Genomic DNA, 11,356 nt, shown 5'->3' with positions numbered 1-11,356 from the left:
CTCGTATTATTGTACATTCAGAAAGGATTTGGTTTGTACTCTCTGAAGTTCACTATTTCCACAAAGTACCATTTACTTTGACATAGTGAATACAAGTCCCCAGTTATGGATTTATAGAGCTGCATAAAAATGACAAGTCTGCTGGCTCACCGTGAGAAGACTTAACTTCTTACTAACTTATTTGCACTTAGATAAACCACTTTTTGCACTAGTATCTCAGTGTGGAATTAACCTTTTCTGTTCTGGAATGTGAGTGCTGTAAATGTTTAAAAACATAATTTATATAATGAGCTTTCAATTTATGTATTTCTGCAGAAGGATAGTTATAGATGAAAATGTTCTTAAACGGTTAATGTGCTGTTTTTATCACTGTTCTGTTATCCCATCACGTGCTTTAAATTTAAATGTCAGGAATAGCAAAATAAAATTCTGACCTGAACTTTGAAGAAATGTAGTTTTAAAATGTCACGTTTCTTGTTGAATGATTACAAATCAAAGAATGAAAAAATAACATGCTAACTTTATAAACAGTCGATGTGAAAATAAAATCCCAGACTTAGAGAACTCTCAAGTACAGGGTACTTGGAAATTGTCTCAATCTCTACCCTTCTAACAATTGCAAAATGTTCACAAAAATCTTAGGCATTGTAAAAGTGGGGAAATGTTAACTGGATGTTTGCATCATACAAGCAGACAGTACTTATCAGTACTTTTTTCATACAGTTTTGCTAATTCACTGCAGCTGACTTTTGTCACACTGATGTTGTGTCTATATTGAGGCAAGACTTCCAGCTGTTCAAAATTCTGAGTGTTTTAAATGCAGACACACTTGTAGACTGAGATCATTAAACTCCGTTCACTTATGGACATACATTCTCTGCAAGTGAAAGTGATTTAACCCACTTTGCCATGTAGCCACTTGCAAACCTTGATTGTTTCAAATTAAAATTACCAGTTTAATTCTCAATTCTCATCTTTTCACAAGAGCTAAGAATTCCACTGGTTGTCACTGGATGAACCAAAATAGCCAGCATAAAGACTTTATACATAGATTTGTTTAGACACCATTATTATGTGTGGTGCCATCTTATGTTAAGTGAATCATTAATTATAACAATACCTTGAGGCCCTTAATGATTTTCATTCCAGGATCTCAAAGCACTCTGCAGTTTAATAAAGTAATCACTCAACATCCCTCGAGATAAAGAGGTATTATTGTCCCCATTCTACATATGGAGAAACTGAGGCCCAGGGAGATGGTCTTGGTCAAAGTTACTCAACAAATTGGTGACTAACTCCTTAAATTCTGACACTTGCCTTCTTCCCCTGCACTAATCCTTACTCCCATTTTGTCATTTCCCTGTTTAACAGAGTTTGGGGAAGAACTCTGCAGTATATACAAGCTGTAGCTGACAATCACGTTTTAAAGGAACTTTATTTCTGAGCTGCTTCCTGTCTGTTTCTAAGGCACTTGTCATCATACCATTCATGGTGCTTTAACCTGCAACTAATATGACAAATGAACTATGATAAAACGTAAGGGACAGAAAAGAGGCCACAAGCATACCACAAACATTGGCAAGGGGAATTTGGGATAGACATAACGGTTCCCAAAATCTCTACTGAATTGTTAAAACTCCTAGATTTCAAATTAATAATACCCATTTAAACAGTCAAACTTTACTCATTGTTGCTTTAAATAAAAGTGAAGAGACATTATCAGGGCTCTTGGATGCAAACACCCATAGCTGATAAAATCTTATGTCTGCCATCCTGAGTGCAGTTAAGTAGGTTTTTTTAAGTGTTCCTTTAATTGCAGAACGGTTAATGAAATGATAGGAGCAGTACTTAGGCTACTCAAAGAGTACATAAACCTGTGTCAATAGTTTGGGACAGTGTGCACAAGTGAACTATCAGGAACTTCAGAGCCATTTCAGGTTTGCGGTCTCACTTCATTAAGACTTCATAGTAGCATTTTTATTACACTTGAGTACATACAATCCTAGAAGTAAATGTTAACAAAGGAAGTACAGTGATAAGCAGCTGATTTGGGAAAGAAACAGATGAGAGCTTGCCAAGTGTTAAACAGAGAAGGGAGGTAGTTGTGGGGAGCCTAATCTTAAAAACAAAACAAAACAAAAAAACCTCAATCTACTCTTTGAATATGAGATAATCTCAACAGGGTGGGTAATAGTTTATATTCTGCAGCAGGCAGGGTTACCTTTGCAAATGAAGTCACACTTCAGCAAGATTACGGTATGTAAAAGGAGACTGGCACTGGACTCCTCATTATGCTTAAAACTGGGACTTGTTAAAACCTTCAGAAGAAAGACTACAGTAGGCAAGTGCCTCCTTCAAAGTGGCATAATCCTGAAGTAGTGAATAAACTAGATGGGACGTCATGCTCCAGTAACTTGGATTCTTGTCAAATGTTACCTCCCTGGGCTGACAAAGGGAAGCGACTTGATTGTTACATAATGATCTTCAAAAAGCATTTGGCAACGTTGTACATTGGCGGTTAGTGGATGGGGGACAGTTATAGAATAAAAGTGTGTGTGGAGGGGGAATTAGTTGGATTGAAAAATGCCTTATGGAGCAGGCAACAGTACCTGTGAATAGAACCACTCAAGCTATGCTGAGCCAATCTCCATGTAGGATACTTGCAGGGTCAAAGTTTTGAAATGTTAGTGCTTGTGAAACACAAAGGGAAAGAACTGGCTTAGAACCAGGCCTACTGGAGATAGGGACTACAGGAAGTATCATGGGAGACATTCAAATATGCAGGTATAGCAAAAAATGCAACTGGAAGCTAGGGTGCTGCTTATGGGCATATCAATTAGGCAGAAAGAAACAAGTGTGCAAATAATGTAGTTTTGTTTAATCACAAGTGCTTTTTTGTTGTCAGCATCAGATACAAGCTCATCATTAGTTCTGGTAAAAAAAAATCCAAATATTTCTATAAAAATAGATAAATTGTGCAAGAAAAAAATTGTAAAAATACATCCTTTTATCATCTCTCCTTATCCCCTACTGAAGGATCTGCATGGCCATGCTCTTTAGAGCTGCTGGTCCTCTGACAATGAGGCCTAAAAGGCTTCAAATTAGACATTCCAACATGGAGGCACACAGAATCAGTGGCCAAATCTGAAAATTTGCTGGTAGTAGAAATTTCCTCTTTGCCTTAGGCTGCGTTTAAACTACACCTCTCTGTCGACAGAGAGATGTAGATTAGGCATGTTGAAATTGCTAATGAAGCAGGGATTTAAATATCCCATGCTTCATTAACATAAACATGGCCACTGCTTTTTTTTGAAACGGAGCTTTTTTGAAAAAACCCCCCACCATCTAGACACGGATCTGTTGAAAATAAACCCTTTTTCGACAGATCCTGTATTCATCAAAAAATGAGGTTTACAGGATCTGTCGAAAAGGTTTATTTTCGACAGATCTGCATCTAGACTGCTGTTTTTTTGAAAAAGCTCGGTTTTGAAAAAAGCGGCAGCCATATTTATGCTAATGAAACATGGGATATTTAAATCCCTGCTTCATAAGCAATTTCAACGAGCTTGATTTGCATCCCTTTATCAACAGAGGGATGCAGTCTAGACGTAGCCTTAATGTTCAGTTTTTGTTTTCCTCTCAAACCAAATGCATGCATCTTTCTGTCTAGCTTTCACTTCTGAAACCTTAGCTGGAGAGTATTTGGGTTACTTGATTCCCAGGTCTCCAGTGATGTGATTATCAGGCTATTTGGGGGAGATTTTTTTCTTCATAATGAGCCTCACATTTAAAGTCATGGTCTGGAAGTACTTGTGACAGGTAGTTCTGTCAAACAAAAAGCCCTTCCTAGGCTCTGACAGAATCAATACAGGAAAAAGCAAAGGGTTTTCACAAACTGACTACAATGCCCCCCACCCTCCTACACAACGTAATAGCAATCAGTGTGGTTAATTAAAGTTCCCTGGGCTGCCATAAGTTGTTTGGCTACTTCTGTTGCGCTAAGAATGTGTAACAGATCCTTATCCATGTGATCCCAGCACCTTTTCTATTTGTGTCACTGTACACAAGAAATCATGAGAGAAACTCCATGGAGATGTTATTGAAGTCCTTGCTTGACCTGTGTCGTCGACTAGGGTGTCTTACAAATTTCAGGGGGGGTAAAAAGAGTTCATTTGAACATGTTATTGGCCACTAGAGCTGTTGAAAAGAGTTATTTTCTGGGAAGGAAATAGACTCTTAACATTTATCAAAATTTAGGATGAAGCAATGGAACATGTCATGACATAAGAGGACAATTTAAGTTCCTTCATGTAGTTCTTAATGCTTGGATTTACATCTTTCATATGAATTACTATATTGAATTCTGGAAAACTAATTTTAAAGCTATGGGTTTTATTTTACCATTTACTAATTAAGAATGAAAGTGTATACAATTCTGTTTTGAATAAAGATATCTGTTTTTAACAGAGGAAAAATAACACTAAAAGAGAAATGTAAGCACTATTCACTGTACAAAATGGCCAGGTTTGCCTATAGTTAGGGCCTTTCACTTTCAGCACTAAATTCACTCTCACTTTATAATAAAAAAAAATGTACTCATGCATGACCTATTCTAAAATCACATCCTGTTTACAGCCGTCAGCCCTCACAGTGCATCCTTTTAAATGACTGTAGTAGGCATTTCTCTAGTAACCATAATGGTGAAAAATATATTATAATATATTTTGAATTACCTTTTTTTGGGTCGGGGCTGCTGACCCACAGAAAAATCAGTCGGTGGCTACACAAAAATTAGAATAAAAAAATCCCTTAAAAACCAACCCATCTCACTGACATGGCCCCTGACTGAGAAGCAGAAAGACACTCCCACATTTCCCTCACACATCAGAGCTGGGGAGGGGGGGGGAGGCGGACTAGTAGATTTTGAGATTTTTGATGCTCTGGAGTAGGGCAAAATGAAGGGTTCAGTGTGTGGGGGGGGGGGCTGCTGGGAAGTGGGCTTGAGGTATGGGGTCTGGAGGGAGTGAGGGTGAAGGAGTATGTTGGGGGTTACTGGGTCAGGGAAGATATTAGGGTGCAGGAGCAGGCTTGGGGTGGCAGACTAAGTGCAGGAGTGGAGTGGACGTGCAGGAACGGGCTGGGTGTGGGGTGTCTGGGTGAGAAGTAAGGGTCTGGTGCTCCAGAACGACAGGGGGGGCTCATGTGGGGGAATGCAGGGTTTCAACATCAGTGCTGGCTCCCCAATGCTGGGGTGGGGGGCCCAATCCTTGGGGGCCAGATCCAGGAAAGCCAGGGACCGGATTCTGCCCCTCGGCCTTAGGTTCCCCACCCCTGCTTTAAAGGTTTGTGCCTTGAACATATATCCTCTCACAGACATAGTTAAGTACCTGACTAGTTCCTACAAGAATAATGTCTTGGAGTACAGTATTGATTAGACACTTATTTTTTCAGGTTATTTTAACAATTGGATTTTCTTTGTATCGTTAAAATTAATTAAAATAGTTCTCTGCCTCTGATACCTCAGAGCCTTTCACCAAACCACCTTTAAACACAATTTTGCTGCATCTTGAGCATTTGTGTTTGTGGTGTTTGTTTTCAGTTTGACATCTGGAAGAAATAAAAAACAGAGCAGTGAATACGGCTTTCTTTTTAATTCATTAGGCCAAATTCACCACTGACATAAGTGACTCCAACTCTGTTGACTTGAGGGTGGTTGTGCCCCCTTTTACCATCAGTGAACACTGTTGCCAGGGCAGGTCAAGGCAGATCTTTGGCTTGGCAAACAGATCCTGTTGCCAAAGAGTGCTTGTAAGTAGCTGCGAGAGTTGAAGGAATAGGCTGTGGCATGGCACAGAGCTGAACTGTACCAGCCAGGAGCCTGCTGGGGCAAGCAGACAGTCCTGCTATAGTTGGCAGGAAGATCAAGGGTGCCAGAGTGGGAGAAATACAGAAGTCTATCATGGGAACAGAGAGGAGAGTTTGCCCAAGAAAGGAAGCATAGAGAAATAAGTCTGGGATTTTCTGGACCCTCCTAAGCCTTAATTAATCATTAACTGCCTGGATGAAATGAAAACTAAACATAAATCATGTCCCAGCTCAGTCTCATAGCTGAAAACTAGTAAATACAAAATTATTTTACAAGCTTTGTCATGAAGCAGTTAATTTACTATATACACAGCATACCAGCCCATTCCTTTCCCAAATTACCCATTCTAAGCACTATTACATGTGACTATTTGTTGTCAGAGTTCCACGAGGCGTACAGCTAGTTCGGATAGGAAGCCTAATCCGAACTAGCTAGTCCGTGCCGCGTGTAGCCGCACAGCACGGGGTCTGACATAGCCGGCATTTAAAAATTGCGCCGGCTGGCTTTATGCAAATGAAGCCCGGGAAATTCAAATCCCGGGCTTCATTTGCAACTCCGTATGACTACATTACCCCCCCCAGTTCGAACTAGGGGGTAGTGTAGACATACCCTTATTCTCCTTAACTTTTGTGGATAGGGCAAGAAACAGTGGGCTTAAATTGCAGCAAGAGAGGTTTACATTGGACAGTAGGAAAGACTTTGTCACTGTCAGGGTTGTTAAACACTGGAATGAATTGCCTAGAGAGGTTGTGGACTCTCTACCACTAGAAATTTTTAAGAGCAGATTACACAAACATCTGTCAGGGATGGTCTAGATTAGGGATGTAAATGGTTAACTGGTAAGCGCCACCCTTAATAGGTGATGCTTACTGATTACTGGTAACTGCCGTGGGCTGGGGACTGTTCCACCCCTGCACAGCCCACCATAGGCAAGGTCGTTCCAGCCTGCTTGTCCCTGTTTAATCAGTTAGCTGGTTAATCATAATGGTTAACCAATTAACCAGGATTTTACATCCCAAGTCTAGATCAGTGATGGGCAACCAAGAAGAGTGTGTGGGCTGCATTCATCTCTGTGGGCTCAGCAGCTCACAATCCATTGGGGTTCCAACTGCAGCCCCACAGCCCCCCATCTGCTCCCCTCCGCCATGTGCCTCTCACTTCCTACTCCTCCCCCCTCCCTCTCAACACTTTCAGAGAGCTGCAAATCACCTGATTCGTGCTTCATTTCTGCTCCTCTCCCTCCCAGAGCTTGAACAACCACAAACAGCTGGTTCATGGCATGGAGCCCCAATGGGCTGCATTCGGCTCACGGACTGCAGGTTGCCTACCACTTGTCTAGATGGTGCTTGGTCCTGCCATGAGGACAGGGGGCTGGACTTGATGATCCCTCGAGGTCCCTTCCAGATCTAGTGTTCTATGATTCTGTGAAATCTAATCTCTTGTGAGCTTTCCCCCCTACACTATACAGATTTCACAGGGAGACCAGAGTTTTTCAAAGAGGGGGTCCCATCCAAATAGAGAGTTGCAGATGCGTCACAAGGTTAGTTGAGGGGGCTTGCTGTACTGCCACTTCAGAGCTGGGTGGCCAGCGAGTGGTGGCTGTTGGCTGGGCACCCACCTCTGAAGACAGCACCCCACCAGCTGCGGCACAGAAGTAAGCATGGTGATACCCTACCATGCCATCATTACTTCTGTGCTGCTGCCTTCATTCATAGCTGAGCACCCAGAACATGGCAGCTGTCAAAAGAGGGCCCAGCTTTCCAGGCAGCAATGCAGAAGTAAGGGTGGCAATACTATACCATGGCATCTTTACTTTTGTGCTGCTGCTGGCGGTGGCGCTGCCTCCAGAGCCAGGCTTCTGGCCAGCAGCTGCCACTCTCCAGCTAACAAGTTCTGAAGGCAGCACCCCGCCAGCAGTAGCAGAGAAGTAAGGGTAGTAGTACTACAACCTGTCCTACAATCGCCTTGTGACCCCTCCCCCCAAACTCCGTTTTGGGTCGTGAGCCCTACAACTATGATGAAATTTCAGATTTAAAGAGCTGAAATTTATGATTTCTAAAATCCTATGACCATGATATTGACCAGAATGGATCATTAATTTGATAGGGCATTCATATTAGTGTTCATTTAGTACTACAGGTGTGCAAGGCAATTTACTGAGTTTTGGGTGCACAAGGGCTGTTCGAGGAAGCCTTTCATGTTCATACTGACTCTGAGACATGTATCTAACATGAGATGAAGGCATTGAAATCCCAGTGCAATAGGTGATGTAGCCCTGGTTCTTCTGAGCACCTTTCATCCAGATTGCTAGGGGAAGCCCATATGCAAAAGGGAGTTCACATCAAACGGCTTCCAGAGGAATATGAAATATGACGCATCTGGGCTGTCCCGCTGCTCAGCAGACCAGGGAGACACGGAGCAAAGCCGTGGAGGATGCAGGCAGGACCGCGGTGCGTCTCAGCGGTCCCGCCACCCGCATCTCCCAGGTCTGCTGGAGGGGGGGCTGTAGCTAGTGCGCCCCCCTCCCCCAGCGGACCAGGCTTTTCTCACCAACGACGCCTGGGGTAGAGCAGCTGGGGCGCTGCCAGCTTTGTCCTGCAGCGCCGCTCCTCGGCGCTACTGGACCAACCCGGCAGCACCACAGCTGCTCTGCCCCAGGCATCCCCAAGTCAGCCGCTGCTGAAACTGACCAGCGGCTGACTACAGGAAGCCCGAGGCAGAGTTGCTCTGCCCCGGGCTTCCTGGAATCAGCCGCTGATCAGTTTCAGCAGCGGCTGACTTGGGGACACCTGGGGTAGAGCAGCTGGGGTGCTGCCGGGTTGGTCCCTGCAGTGCTGAGGTGCGGTGCTGCGGGGACCTACCCGGCAGCGCCCCAGCTGCTCTGTCCCAGGCGTCCAAATTCAGCCACTGTTGAAACTGATCAGCGGCTGATTCCAGGAAGCCCAGGGTAGAGCAACTCTGCCTCGGGCTTCCTGTAGTCAGCCGCTGGTCAGTTTCAGCAGTGGCTGAATCTGGACGCCTGTTTCGACTTACATACAAATTCAACTTAAGAACAAACCTACAGTCCCTATCTTGTACGTAACCCAGGGATTGCCTTTATAGGGCACATTGCATCCCTAGGCACTAGAATGATCACACTAAATGTGTGATGAGTTGCTGTGCAGTTCTACAGGAAATATAAGCTGAATTCTTCCTTTTCTCTGTTACATTCAGAAATACACAACCTGAGAGCCCCAACCATAACCCAGTGCCATTACTAAAGAGGATATTGTAAAAAAAAAAAAAAAAAAAAGAGGTAGCCATTAAGCGATGTAGGCCTGTTCTATCCTGCTTCAAGGTCCATATGGCACATCAGCCTGTGCCCAGCTTAGTGACACTTGCAGCCCATATGGGCTTTTGGAGATAGTCCACTGAATTTTATAGCAGATTGATCATCCACGTGGCATCCTGACAGCAAACCAGAAGTTAGGTCTCAAGTCAGCATAAAATCAAGCTAGCTAAGCTGAGGGAAAAGCTAGGACCTCAGTAAGAATTAGTTGCCTAAAAGCACCTGGCAGATCAGGCAATCAGATTTAACAAAAGACTCAGCCATTCCCACAAAAAATGTGTTTTGGCAAGAGATGGCCAATGACCATGCCGTACCATGAGGCTGTTTCTTTTTCAAAGTATTTTTTTCTCTATGACTTCTTCTTTCATAAACATTGACATTTTAACCATCACAAACCTCAAACACACTGGCTACATCTACATGGGCATGATCTTGCGTAAATACTCTTTAACGCAAGAGTTCTTGAGTTAAAGTATTTGCGCAAGAGAGCATCTACACTGGCATGTGCCTTTGCGCAAGAGATGTGCTTTTGCGCGAGAGCATCCGTGCCAGTGTAGACGCTCTCTTGCGCAAAAAAGCTCCGATGGCCATTTTAGCCATCAGGCTTTCTTGCTCAAGAAATTCATGTTGCCTGGCTACACTGACCTCTTGTGCAAGAACAGTTGTGCAAGAGGGCTTATTCCTGAGCAGGAGCATCATAGTTCTTGCGCAAGAAGCACTGATTTCACACATTAGAATGTCAGTGTTCTTGCGCAAGAACTCCCCTCCAGTGTAGACAGGCAGCATGTTTTTGCACAAAAGCAGCCGCTTTGGCTCAAGATTGCGCCAGTGTAGACACAGCCACTGTGTGTGCAGGACATTCTGAAAGGACCATAGAAATAAAGAGAAACAGGCCTGTAACGCAAGCAACGTATATCCCAATGTGTATCAACAGTTCTTCAGATCTAACATCGGAAATATACTTATCACGCAGTTTCCAAGGCCCCAAAAGGTCAGCTCTCTAGAATCTAAAAGGTGCCGTAGCAAATATACCCCTGTCCCCATTTCCCTCTAGGGTTTTCTATAGGAATTGGACCAAACCTAGAAGAGGATCATTAAGTATTATCAATGAAAATATACAAAAAGTTTAATTTCAGCCTTTTGGAAAATGCCCACATGTGGTTTTTGTAATTCACCTATTATAGTAAGCTGAAATAGATGCACTCTTAGAAGACAGGTCAGAATGAATTTAGGTTTTGAAAACAAACCCAACAACAGTAGGCTCTAGCGTAACAGAATCTTCCCTCCCCCAGTGCTTCAGGAAAGAGAGAATTGGAGCCTAATTTCACAGTAAAAAAAGACACACAAACAGCCTTGCAAAGTGGTGCAGGTTTTCTTCCCTGGCATCTGAGCTGATTCTGTCTCAGACTTTGCCCTGTCCTGTGCAAAAAGTTGGGACACCTGTCTTGACAGAGTCTCAGAGAAGAAATAGCTTTCCGTTGTATTTGAGGAGAATCGGGTTCTATGTGTCCCCACTGAACTTTTTTTTATATAATGGGCGGTATCAAAATCCCAGCTACAAATTGCCCCAAAGCAAGGGAGAAATTGAATGTGCACTCTGTAACTCTGGCATTTTTTTGTAGGATTTTTTTAAGGCAGAATGTCCTACATTTAAATCTCTGGTACCTCACTTACCTAGTTACAGTGCTCTCAGTTTTCCTATTCTCATCCATAGGTGGCAGCATTCTTTAAAAACTAACATGCTCCTCATGTTTTTCCGCTAAGTGCTGATCTAATGAGGTACTTTCCCCAGGCTCCGGCTGACCTTTTATTTCAGCACTTTGATTGTTGGCTGAAAATAATTGTAAATGGTTTTCAAGGGTATTTTCTGTGAACAAAACCCTCTCTGCTCATGTATGCAATCCTTTTCACAATACATTAACAAAAAGTCAGAGCACATGGATTAAAAGGCAAGATCAACACCCCCTTTAGATCTAACACCTCCGTTAGAAAGGCTAAAAGCTTGTTTTGCAAAGTTCATCCAAGCAAACGTGCTTCTCCAGAACATTTTTAGTATTATGATGACTTTGTTTCCTCTGCAAAAGCATTTGGACACAAAAGTGCCCATTAATTATATACATTTTAGTTGCTTTGCTCAAATATTCTTTGCATTTTGTCTGTGT

This window comes from Pelodiscus sinensis, chromosome 17 (genome assembly GCF_049634645.1).
Source record: "Pelodiscus sinensis isolate JC-2024 chromosome 17, ASM4963464v1, whole genome shotgun sequence".
NCBI lineage: Eukaryota > Metazoa > Chordata > Testudines > Trionychidae > Pelodiscus > Pelodiscus sinensis.
This window is presented reverse-complemented; position numbering follows the sequence as displayed.